The following is a 13,651-nucleotide window of genomic DNA, read 5'->3' as shown; positions in this document are numbered from 1 at the left end:
TTTTTTTTTCCAAAAGAACTTGGCTAATGATCAAATTTTGATGGGGCCTCTGAGAGCTAAAGCCAGTTGCCTTCAGTGCAGTGAGAATTCAGCTAATGCAGTCATGGGCTCGGAGCCTGACAACCCTCTAGTTCTTTTATGCTGTTATTCTTTTGAAGGAAGGTGGCAGGAAGGTTGGTGTCCCACACATAGCCAGGAGGTGGAGAGGCACAGAAACACCAGGACAGTTTAGTGCACACCCGGCTGGTCACCAAAAGGCTGTCAGTATGTCCTGCGTGGATACTGGAGATGATGACTGGGGGTAGGTGTGTTTGCAAGAGGCTGGCTCTGGGGAATAGCCATGAAGGGTCACATTTCATGCATAAATGAAAATCATTGTAGGATCCTTTATAAATTATAAATTATATTGTGTATCCTACCCTTTGTTGCTGATACTAATGAAGGCTTTTACTCCACTCTCTCAGCACTATTTCTAGTACATTCCTAGGGCAAACAGAAGTCAGTGTCTTTCCAGACTGGGAGGCAGGGCAATATTTTGTTGCTATTCTTAATTGCTCTTTTATTCTGGAATGGAGATGCAGGGAAGGTGAAAGATCAATTCTCTGCCTATTATGTTATGACAATGTAAAACTGCAGGAACTATTAAGACAGAGAAAAAGGTTCTCTGGGTGATAGAAAGATGGAAGCTTGTGGTGGAAATAGTTCGTGGGCACCCAGGGCTTTTCCTTCAGAAGCATGGTCTACTTGTGTTTATTGGGGTTCAGACCCTGGGCAAGCGGCTGAGGTGCCTATTTAGCAAACCAAAGCAGACCTGGCCTCCAGGTTCTCCCAGCATCCTTCCTGTCTACAAGGCGGTGTCCTTGAGCCCCTCCTATGAGGTTCTTGACCCTGCCCGAGAGCTGCCCCCAATGAACCTGCATTTGTGTACTTTAATTGGGCTTGAATTGGCTCGTTCTTTGGTGGAGGTAACCTGGCAGTGTTGTTGAGTCTGGTTTTGAATTCTTGGGCTCAAATGATCCTTCTGTTTCCATCAGCTGAATAGCTGGGGTTATAGGCATGAAAATCCACCAACCTGCTCAGCCATTTTGAGGAATACATTTGCTTTGTAAAAACCTGCAGCTGCCCGGGTTAGTTTAAGAATGAGCACATGTTATGTAACTTATGGACTAATAAAGTACTTATGTTTTATACTTAGGACTGTAAACGCTCAGAAGATGCCAACGTGAAAAATTGAAATAGCACAATGTCTTCCTTTTTGGCCTCCAAATTTAAGGAAATTGATTTTCAAATCCTAAAAAGTATGTCTATCTCTTGCCATGTATGCCCAATGTACACGCAGAAGTTGTCTGTGTCCTCCTAAGTCTTCGCCTTCCCCCTGAGAGCTCAGCTCACATATTTTTCCATCTGTGTGACCTGTGAGCCTGGGGAACACCAGCTTCTGTGGATGTTGGGGAAACTTTGGTTGATGGCGCTCACCGTTGTAGTACTGATAAATACTATGCATCATATATGGCAGAAGGAGATTTATTTGAAGGAAGGGGAGAAGAGTTAGGACCTGAGCGAGTCACGAGGGTGGGAGAAAGACAGAGGGACAGAGAGACAGACAGGGAGAGAAACTGAGGAGGTGACAGAGAGAGTCGCGCATGCGCACACACGCGTGCACACACACACACACACACACACACACACACACACACACACACACACGGAGGGGGTAGCAGACTGCTGCCTTTATCTGGCTTCTGAATGGCGGTCCCAGTTGATGACATCCGTTTGCTAAGTTCCTAGAAGCAGGCCATTGGGATTGGCTTGTGAACTAACAGTCCTCCCTTTTCCTAATAATTAAGGAAAATGAGAAGCTAGGAAGGGGAGTGTCGTGTTCAAAAATGACTGTTTCCTGCTGACTTGGAGGCAGAGATATCTTTGGGGACCTTAAGAGAAAGGGGGTGGGGATGTGCTGGTGCAGTCCTGGGAGAGGCAGCTGTTTTGTTTTCCTACTTACTGTCCAGGATCTGTGACAACATCTGCCGCTAGGAAGGAAAGTGCAGGTGCAGCTGACTGCAAGCCTGTGAGCACCTGTGGGTGGCTGCTTCAGTGCCATCTTGATGTAGGAGACACCTGGACCTGACAGCAGACTGCAACATATAAATGGGGCAGTAGGTTAGGGAGAAAAAAACAGGTGCATATTTGAAACTTTCAGGCCTATGGTTTTGGTGGTTGAGGAAGGGGAGTCCAAAAACCAGGGAAAGGGGGAGGAATCGCACCGTCTGGAATAGGGAGTAGGTGGGAAACTCAGGCCAACTTATCTGGAGTCCATTTGACCTCAGAGCTGGATTCAGGTGGATTTCCTGCAGCTTCCAAGAATCCCTTTGATGTTTACAAAGGAGATAAACTATAGACATGTCAGCGTCGCCGTTGTTTGCAATCTGCAGTGACGTACACATGGTAAAAATGGCAGCAGGCACACATCTTTGGCTTAGCAGCACAAACACTCTTTTGAGGTGAGCTCAGGGAAGGCAGAGGCATCCCGTGAAGTAGAAGTCTTGATTTTCAGCATGAGCACACACAATGGAAAAGGGGCATCTTGCCTCTATCCAGAAGGCTGGACGCATACAAGTCAAGCAGAGTGAGAAATGTTTAAGTCTATGCTTAAAAGACAAAACAAAGGGAGTTTCAAATCTTAAGCTTGGACCTATGATAGTGGATCCTAGAGTGGATTTTTAAAAAGATCACAGCCAGATTAATAAGACAGAGCTCCACTGATTAATGTCATGTCTTTCCTCTGATCATGGAAACAGCCCCTCAGATTGACAGGATCATCTTCTGTGTGTTTTTAAATACCGTCCAGATCTTCCATCTTAACTGGTTTGTGACTGTTCCTGGGTCCATGTTTTGCTGGAAGACCCCATGGACACAAGTTCAAAAGTATCTAAGGATCGTTCCAGATGGAGGTTGAAAGATATCTGCGTCTTATTAAGATGGTGGTTCACCCAACAGCTTTGGGATCAGCCCGAGTTTTAGGGAGGGGCACTGCTTTGGAGATAGGTAGACATCGATTACAGATGATTCCATTAGAGGAAAGGCCAGTTTCTATGTCGTTGCCCGTCATAGGATAACGATGCAACTTAACTTGGTCCTAACCCCTGCCTTTCCTTCTAAGGCAGAAGTTTAGGCATTTGAACTTGTAAAAAAAAAAAAAAAAAGCCATTTTTGATAAGGTAATCAAGAGACTGGGGTGAGAGCCATACCCTGGTGACCTACTTACTGAGCTGAGGCATGTGGACTAAGAGAGAACTTGCCTCTTTTCCACCAAAATGTTCAGACCAGGAAGAGCTGTTCTTCCCAGAACGCCTCCTGGCAACCCTGAATTTGGGCAGAGGAAGTTGGATGCACAGGGGCCCTGGGGCAGGGTCTGGTCACTAAACAGTGTCCTTAGGACCATGGCAACGTCTCCTCGCTCTGCCTTTCCCTTCTTCAGTCCAGCTTCTGATGCTTTGTTTTGTTTTTCTCTCTCCACGTCAGTACCTACCCTCACCCTCCCTTGCATGCCCTTTCTCTTCGGCCTTTTCTTTCCAGCCTACACCACCCAACCTGCCCTCAGAATTTGAGACTCTGAACAGTGAAGTGGCAATAACGTAGCTGCTCAGCCTTGTCATCAGCTTTATGGGAAGAGAAATTACCGGTGACCGGAAGTTCCATTTAGCGGGCTTTGTTCAACATGCTATTGATTGTAATTTGTTTTCTTTTGTTTTGGTGAGATTGAATACCAATTGACCCTGGAAGAGCTGCAACACTTAAGCGTCCTCTTTCAGGTAGGAACTGGCCAGGTAAACTTTTAAATACCTATTCTGGGCAATTTGACTCTTTACTAGACATTGGATTTTTCAGTAGGAAGTACAAACTCCACATTTCTATAAAATAGCCATTAAGAATGATGATTTTTGGATTGGTACTTCTTAATGTAATTAAAAACAAATTGTTTTTTATTTTAGCCAACTCAAAAAGTTCACAAAACAGATCCTGTGGGAAATCATCAGCGTTTCTGTGGGTCTAGTTAGACAGTCAAGTCCTTGGGCTTTAGCTCCTTAGCTCTATAGAATACATGTCTGTGAGCTCCCAGCTCATTGCTAACTTTCTCTTTATTTCTCTTGTAGGAACATGAAAAGAGAGGAAGTCACCTGCTGGATATGGAAATGTTCAAACGCATAATGCAGCAGAGCATGAGGTCGCCCGGCAAAGTAAGTGGGTTTTGTAAGTGTCAGATCACGGGGGCCACAGTTAATGCTGTGACCACATGAGCTAATTAGGGCTGAGCATCTCTGTAAGCTCTCTGTCCACCCAGCTAAAACCCGCCTGGTTCACTGCGCAGCTTGCTTGGGAAAGGGTTTTAAATTACTCAGGGCATTGGAGCAATAAGACATTTCAAGACTTTGCTTAGGAAGGAAGCAGGGCTCGCTGGTTATTCCTGATTTGTATGTATGTTTTATTCCCAAGATAACCACTTACTTCCTCTTAAATCTTCCTCTATTTCCCTCGCAGCTAGAATCAAATGGTTTACTCGGTCTCTGCTATTTTGCTTAGCTCAGAATACAAGCTTTTCTCTTATCTTCTTAATTTCCTTTTGTATTCTTTGACAATTTTGAATACACATCACGGTGGTGTGAATGGGTGGGGCCCCTGTGTGTGAGTGCTTGGCCATAGGGAGTGGCACCATTAGGAGGTGTGGCCTCATTGGAGGAAGGGTGCTATTGTGGGGGTGAGCTTTGAGGTCTCCTATGCTCAAGCTTTGCCTGGTGTGGCACACAATCTCCTTCTGCTGCCTGTGGATCCAGATGTAGACCTCTCAGCTCCTCTCCAGCACCACATCTGTCTGCACGCTGCCGTGCTTCCAGCCAGACTCAATGAAATGTTTTCCTTTGTAAGACTTGCTGTGCACCAGGCTTGGAGGAGTACGGCTATCGTCCCAGCACTCAGGGAGGCAGAGGCAGGCAGATCTCTATGTGTTCAAGACCAGCCTGGTTTACAAAGCAAGTCCACAACAGCCAAGGCTACACGGAGGAACCCTGTCTCTAAAACGAAACAAAAACAAAAACAAACAAACAAACAAACAAAAACAACGAACAACGAACAGACAAACAAAAGTTCTGGTGTCTCTTCACAGAAATAAAACCCTAACTAAGACATATACATAATACATACATTGTATTTTGGTCATTTTTCACATCTACCCATTGCTCTCTCTCACCCCTCCTCCATTCCTACTAAACCCTCTCTGTTCCTAAGAATTCCCCCTCCTACTTTCATGGCTTTGTTGTTGTTGTTTTGATGTCCTGCTGAGCTTAATTAGGATTGTTTGCCTGAACGTGGGTGGGGTTGGTTTCTGAATAGAGGACCACTTACTGGAGACCTTAGGAGCTGGGGGGGGGGGGGGAGCTGGATTCCCAGGTGCAAAGTGCTTGCTGCAGAGGCACAGAGGTGAGTTCGCCTCCCACATGTAAAGAGCAGTGGCACACATCTGTAGCTCCAGCACAAACAGGGGCAAAGCCAGGAGACTTATGGGAATTTAGTGGCCAGCCAGTCTAACTACACTGGTAAGCTCCAGGTTCAGTGGAGATGCTGTCTTGAAAATCAAGGTGGGGGCCATAGAGGGAGATGCCCAAGGTCAACTCATGGTCCCCGTAGGCATGTGCACACATGTGCTTGCACATCTCCACGTGTACTCACACATACACCAAGCCCATAAGATTTTAATCATGACATAAGTTATATATGATAAAGGACAAGCTGTTTAGGTGCTGTCTGAAAGAGTTCACTTGTTATAGAAGATGGTTCACCACGAAGGTCTGCGATCTGGGGCCGGAGGGCTGTTCCACCTACATCTGTCTCTTAGCTGGATGAGCTTCATTGCTGCTTTTTTCAGTGGTGAAACAGGGGAGGAGCTGCCTATTGAACAGGGCTGCTCTGCCACTCTGGGGCCTGGAGGAATAAAACCCTCAGAGAGCCTCAGGCCGTGTGAGTAGAGAGTCCAGGTCAGTAACTCTTAGAGAAGTGAAAAAGGGCTTCATGGCTCCTCTGCCAAATTTTACTCAGCACAAACAGATCCAGAAAGTGCAATGTGTGTCTTGAATTCTCCTGGTATGAGATAGATATCCCTCCACTCCCCATATGGGGTGTGTGTGTGTGTGTGTGTGTGTGTGTACTATGTGTGTGCGGTAACAAGGAGGCCAGAAAACGATGTTGGATCCCTGGAGTTATAGGTGGTTGTGAGCCACCTGATGTGGGTGCTTGGAACTGAATTTGGGTGCTTTGGAAGAGCACCAAATGCTTTTTTTTTTTTTTTTTTTTTTTTTTTTTTTTTTAATGTATGATTTCTCTGTCTGCATGAACACCTGTGTACCAGAAGAGGGCATCAGATCCCTTTTATAGATGGTCCTGAGCCACTGAGTGGTTGCTGGGAATTGAACTCAGGACTTCTGGAAGAAGAGCCAGTTGCTCTTAACCTCTGAGCCATCTTACCAGCCCTCAGCAAACACTCCTAGTCACTAAGCCAGCTCTCTAGCCCGGATCTTAGAGCTTTAAGTTGAGTATTCTGAAATGAGTGACTATTATGAAAACTTGACAGACAGAGCCCAAGCAATTTGTCCTTTATCGTATGTTATTCATGCCATGAGGGCAACCTTATGTGTGTATTGTGTCTGTTGGTTTAACTGCCATGGCGGAAGTCCCTCAATCAGTGAGATGCAGTTCATGTGAGGTACAGGGTTTTGCCCCTGTATCTTTCGGCTCTGGAGCCCAGGGATTGGCATACCCTTGGTACTCACTGTGTGGCTTTGCAGCGAGTTGACTGATGCATGAGGGAGTAGCTCAGTGCCCCTCAGTGGCCTGCATGGTAAGGTCTACTCATTCAGTAACTTGTGCACCTCAGCTCTGGGTTGAGTCCAGCTTCCTCAGGAAGGTTACCCCTGCCACAGCCATGGGGTGGCCCACATCCTCATGTGCAGCCCTTGCGTCTGTCACCTCACCCGGAGGCCTTGGAGGAACCACCAACCTTCCCCCAGACATCCTGTGGTCTGGACAGGCAGGCTGAATCTGGGCTGTGGGTGCCATACCCTGAGCTTCCTGTTTTCTGTTCCGTCTCTGATCCCAGACTTTTTATGAGGTCATTCCCTGGGGTGATTTGGTTTACTCAGACAGCCGTTCCAAAGACCTCATTGAACATGCGTTCATAGTATTGTCTGAAGTCTGGCACATCCGTATGTATCTCTTCCCCCAATTATATAGCAAAATCTATAAACCTTTATTATTTTTTTTCTCCCCAGAGTATTGATCAAATAGAACAACTGTTCATGAAGATTGACTATGAGGCAGTGGGAAGAATCCAGTGGGTAAGTTACGTTTTTGTATAAATCCAATTTAAACTTGGTCAGGAATGCACAGCACACATCACTCAGAGGCCGGTTTAGTCTCTTTGGCCAACTCGAAGCTGAACCAAAGTGATCAGTTGCAACTTTCAAGTTCTCCTACGAAGGAGCTCAGCCAGCAACCTCAATAGCTCAGGCATGCAGTGGAAGTTTTGGTTTCTTTAAAAACTCAGTCAGGTCATGCAAACATGGTTGTGTTTTAATCACGTGTGTGGGATGTTGGGCTGATTCAGACCGTCCACAGCAGCAGACTATTGGCCTCGTGCAGGCTCTGAGAGGCGCTCTCTGCCAGATGCAATTAGTTTAATTCCAAGGACCCCGGAGAGGGAATAAATGCCAGAGGCCAGAGAGAGAGTCTTGGAGAAGGAAGAAGAATGCCGCTGCTCCTGGTTGCCATTGGTACAGTGTGACGAGAAGTTAGAGATGTCCTGGGATGAACATTACACTTGCCCTCAAGGAATGACGACCATCATGACGACCCCTAAACAGCAGGAAGTAGTCAAAGAGACTGACACCCCTTCTCCCCACCAACCTTCCTCTCCTTCCTGGTGTTGGGATTTTGGAAGGGATTGGAGAGGAGAAGAGAGAAAGAGATACGAGGAAATCAAAACAAAAATGGATTTTGTAAGTAAGCCTACACAGGCAGGCTCCACACAGGGTACCCTAACACCAAGAGTTGAGGTCACGTTCCGCGCTTTACCTAATTGCCAAAGAGAAAACATCAAATGAGAAATCCCTTGGGTGCAATGGCTACTGGTGGCTGGTGCTGTGAACCTGCTCGGTTTTCAGTGTCTGTTTATGAAGAGGTGAGACTTCTGCTTTCAGCTTTCTTGGCTACTGTACCCATCAACGCCCTTCCATCGTCTGGACATGAATTATGTTTAAACACGACAAATTGAGCAGTAAGCAATCTCGATTCAGGCCTTTGGCCAACTCACCGACCCAGTCAGGTGCGAGTGCGTTTCTATTGTCATCGGTTTTAAAAGGAGCATTCAAAGCTCTGCTTCACAAAAAGAGAGCTAGCGAAGTGGGGGTTCTGGAAACATGGAGAAGGAAAAAAAAAAAAAAAACCCAAGAGTCCAAAATTGCTCTCCCCATGTCTCAGGTTCAAGTGCCTCCTTCTTTTTCTTAACCCATAAAGTGTCTTTCTATGGGCACCCTGCTAAGATCCAAAGTGGGGCACGCGAAGTTGGGTAAACAGAGGCACAAGGCCCTGGTCAACTACTTTTTAGGTATTTAGCCTTTTTTTTTTTTTTTTTTTTTTAAAGATCTCACTTCAAATTTATTAGTAAAAAAAAAAAAAAAAAAAGCATTGAGCACTGGTCCTCTGCAATAGTGTGTGGGTATTGTAACATCAGTGCATCTGTCTTCATATTGGAGGACAGAACCCTTTTCCATGGGGCCTTCTCGGGGGGCCTGGACACGTTTGGGAGCCTGAGCTGGAGCTGTGGCCTCAGCCCTGGTTTGAACTTTGGCCTTTGCTTGGCAGAGCCAACAACTGTTGGCCATACAGCTTTGAGCCCACTTCTCAAGCTTAGCGTTAGCCATGGAAGCAAGCCAGCTGAGTTTGGCCTGGGCCCTTAGGCATCTTGGGCTTAAAGGCCTTAGGCTTCACAGGGCCTTAATGGCCTCTGCACGGCACTCACTGCCTTTGTTTGTTTGCCTGCATCTTCTTCAGGCCTTTCTTCTTGTACTTCTTGGCAAAGCGCATGTTCCTCAGGACACTCCGTAAGAGATTTGTATCTTTGAGACTAAGGTCTTCTCGCTTTCTCTTGGTTTTTCAAGACAGTGTTTCTCTGTGTAGCCCTGGCTACTCGCTCTGCAGACCAGGCTGGCCTTGAACTCACAGAGACCCGCCTGCCTCTGCCTCCCAAGTGCCGAGGCTAAAGGCGTGCGCCACCACAGCCAGCAATGACTGAGGTTTCTTGAGTCGTTTCTGTGCCGTTTTCGGGATTGGTGGTGTGCAGCGTGGCTCTTGTGCAGACTTAGGCATCTCAGCACAGTGGCTCCCAAAGTGCCTGGGACCAGGAAAGAAAGAGGAGACGTTTGTGTTTAACTGAGTCACTAGACTTTTCTGTGCTTGAGCCTTGCAGTCTGTAAAATGGGACAAACTATATTCCCGCTGAGAATTGAAGTGAAGGCCTAAGCTGCGTGGGCTCATGCCCAGTGCTCCACAGGAATGCAATGTAGAACACGGCTGCTCTGGCAGGAGATCACATCCAAAGACCTTCTAGGTCTGTGTGTTGCGGCTGGAATACAGAAACGCCTTTAATCCAGGAGACAGAGACAAAGAGATCTGAGTTCAAGACCAGCCTGGTACAAAGCAAGTGTCAGGTAAAGAAAGGCTTAGGTTCAGGCGTGGTGGTACACGCCTTTAATCCCAAACAATGGAGGTAAAGTTAATTTGTAGAAGGAAGCACGCAGGTTTGAAAGTGATGTCTAATTGAGTGGCAGAAAAGGTGACGAATCAGAGAAGATTTGACAGAATGGGATATGCCCATCTCTCACGAAAAGAGAGAGGAAAGGGAAGCTACTTAAGAGGCAGTTTTACAGCGAGAGGAGGCAGTTTTACCAGGACAATAATCGAGAGACGGGTTGGAGAGAGATAACTCAGATGAAGATGGAACGAGCCAGAAAATGAGAAGAATCCAGAAGTTTAGAGCAGATTGCTGAGTTAGTGTGATGCTAAGCAGAGAAATTCCGGGCCAAGAGAGAAGCCAGGTTAAATCAGTCAGCTGGGAGAAGAGTTTGAGCCAGAACAGCTAAGTTGACCCAGCCAGCCCAGAGCTCAGAAAGAACAAGTAAGGGCGAGCTCATTAAGCAGTAAGTCTCAGAGGCTGAAAACACTCTAGGCCGAGGTTAGATTGTACTGAGGCTAGACACTTCCAGGACTAGCCTAGGTTAGCAGATGGAGGCAGTGAGCCTCCCAGACATCAACTGAGCCAGGAGAATAAAAGTTACTTTTATAGTACATGGCTAGAAACAACTGCCACCAACTGTTGCTGAGATGCCCACCTCTTGCCCACACCCACGCTTAGAGGAAGAGGGAAGCCATAAGAAAGGAAAGCAGATAGCTGAGCAACAGACCCCGAGGCCCTGACGAAGGCACCCCGCAGTTACTGCTCCCCAAGTTGGCAATGTGTACTAGCAGTTATATCAACGCTCAAGAAAAGAGTTTTATCCATTCCTGGGATGGAAGAGCGAATTTCTGAAAGACAGACAGACAGACAGACAGACAGACAGACAGAGGGCTTAACCAGTTGTCCTCTGCTCTCCAGGACAGCTTCTGCACGTACTTGCAACTAGAGTACTCGGAGCAAGCGAAGGCCGAGGCTCGCCAGACTCAGGCCTCTCTCCGGCTGCCTGCCATGAAGCAGAGGTTACCGTTATCCGGGAGGCCCGTGCTGCGCATCCTCTCTATGCCCGACAACACCTTAATCACCACCCGAGAAGACGGAGCGATTCATTTCTGGTCCCTGCAGCTGAAGTTGAAAAGAAAAAAGCCAATTTTTGTACGTGCTTTTCCTTTGATAAGGATGCCAAGGGCAACCATTCGATTTTATTTGCTATTTTCAATTGCTCCTTAAGTGGCGGCGGGGGTGATTACATAAAACTGTGCCCTTGAATGTAATATATTCGTGGCAGATTTGTGAACCTGTGGTCTATAAACACGAACCCTGTGTGGAGTACAAGATGATGCTTCGCTTTGCTTCTAAATTTGGGTGGAATGATGAATTACACACGCTTCTGTCATGTAACTTCTCATGTGTCTTACTGAAAGACAACTGGAATGGAAGCCCCGCCCCTTTGTGGTGATGCCCCGCCCCTTTGTGGTGATGCAGCTCTGCTGAGGTTTCCCAACATGCTTTTGGGAAGTGTAACTAGAAAAAGGAATGCCTGGCTCGTTTCTGCCCCACCCCCACCCCCACGCTTCATTCAATAAATATTTGAGCTCCTGTGATAAAACAGGCTCTGTGCTGGATGCTGGGGGCAGAACACCCCTCAGGAAGGGGAGAACACTGAATTAGCTCTTCAAATGCAACAAGTTCCTCCTATTGAAGGAGAAAATCAATTAAAGAAAATCTTCAAAAAATTAAAGGGGCAACCAGGCATGGTTGGCGCACGCCTTTAATTCCCAGCACTTGGGAGGCAGAGGCAGGTGCATCTCTGTGAATTCGTGTCCAGCCTGGTCTACAAAGAGAGTCCAGGATAGCCAAGGCTACACAGAGAAAGCCTGCCTCAAAAAAAAAAAAAAAAGAAAGAAAGAAAGAAAGAAAGAAAGAAAAGAAAAAGAAAAAAATTAAAGGGGCTGGCTGGAGTGATGGCTGTGTGGTTAAGAGCTCTTCCAGAGGACCTGGGTTCAATTCCCAGCACTCACCTGGCAGCTCACAACTCCTTGTAACACCATTTCTAAAGGGAACCTCCCAGAGCACCAGGCACACATGCTATGCCCATGCATACCTGCAGGCAAACACTCACACACATAAGGTAAAAGTAAAATCTTTTTAATAAAAAAAAAGGAATTTGAATTAAATAAGTACAGACTTCTAAAGGCATACAATATCCAATCGTTTATTTTCACCTGTCCATCCTGTAGGGCAAGCCCTGCAGCCGAAAGTCCCGATGGGTGACAGACATTGCCAGCATGCCGCAGCACAACAAGCTGATCATCGGCGTCGGGTAAGTCTGAGGACTTGCACCCTCAAGTGAGCAGTCGTGGTTTGATGAGATGTGTACCCATGTCTGAGGTCACACAGACACACGCGGTGTGACGCTGTAGGTAGAGCCCGTACGTCTGAACGGAGCTCCGCTTTGTGTGGTTTCAAGCAGCAACGCCATTATCTCAGAGGGCGCCCTCCTGTAGAAAACACGTCTGGAACCAAGAAAAGGCCACTCGAGGGCAGTGAGTCTGAGGACTCTTCAAGCACGCTTTTTCTGGGTTGAACGGCGCATTCCTTTCTAACCCATCTAAATTGAGTCTTGACCTCACTGGACTAATTCACAGAGCACAGTATGCAGAGCAAACGTGGGTGCGCTTGCTGCCGTCACGCACTGCTGAGGCCCTGAAGGCTCCCACCCTACAGGAGTGTGAACTGAAATTGCAGAGCGTGGGTGGGAGCTGGGTGTGGTAACAGTTTAGGGGCAGGTTGAAGGGTTCCCAGGACTCTGTGGACCTACCATACAAGCCTCTCACCGCTGGAAAACCCTCTCCACAGCTCTCTGGGGCTCTAGGCCTTAACTACTGTAACCACTGCCATGACCAATTGCAGCCTATTCCAGTTATTTTATTAGATATAATCGTCATGATGCCTAATACTTTCTATATTTGTTAATTCATCATCAAAAATATATTTATTAAAAATAATATAATTGATATGATCAATTTAATAACACGCTACTACTAAGCAACAAATTTAAGCTTATAAATTCATCTCAATTTTGTTTTTAATTATATTTATTTTTATCAACTTAAAAAAAAAAAGATTTGTTTTTTATTTATGTGTGCTGGTGTTTATGTATGGGTATACCCATGTGAGTGCAATGTCCAGGGAAGCAAGCAGGGGGTGTTATATCCGCTGGAATTGGAGTTACAGGCGGCTGTGAGCCATCTGATGTGGGTGCTAATGGCGTTCTGGTCCTGTGGAAGAGCGTCAAGCTGAGCCTTTTTTCCAGCCTATTTACTTTTTAAAAAGACCATAACATTTGCATACATCTATTGGATACAGTCTGCTAATGTGATATACCAACAGAATATTAATGATCAAATTTTGGCAATTTTCACTTTGATTAATCATCAACGAAGTGTTAATTATTTTTGTGTGTCATTGAGAACATGAAAGGTATTATGGTTTATTTTAAAGTTTTTTTTTTTAAAAAAAGACTTATTTATTACATATATAGTGTTCTGCTTGCATGTACACCTGCACACCAGAAGAGGGCACCAGATCTCATTATAGATAGTTATGAGCCAACATGTGGTTGCTGGGAATTGAACTCAGGACCTTTGGAAGAGCAGCCAGTGCTCTTAACCACTGAGCCATCTCTCCAGCCCCTATAGTTTCTTTAAAACAATAGCTACCCTACTGTGCTATGGAAAACAAAAATTGTTCTTTGTGTCTTGGTATTCCTAATTTAAATTCTTTCTCCCACCTCCCCCACCTTCTCAGCTGCCCTCCCTGGTGTCTAGTGGCCTCTACTCTGCTCAGTTCTGAGAGGTCCGTGTGTGTCAC

Source organism: Acomys russatus, chromosome 19, assembly GCF_903995435.1.
Source record: "Acomys russatus chromosome 19, mAcoRus1.1, whole genome shotgun sequence".
Taxonomy (NCBI): Eukaryota; Metazoa; Chordata; class Mammalia; order Rodentia; family Muridae; genus Acomys; species Acomys russatus.
This window is presented reverse-complemented; position numbering follows the sequence as displayed.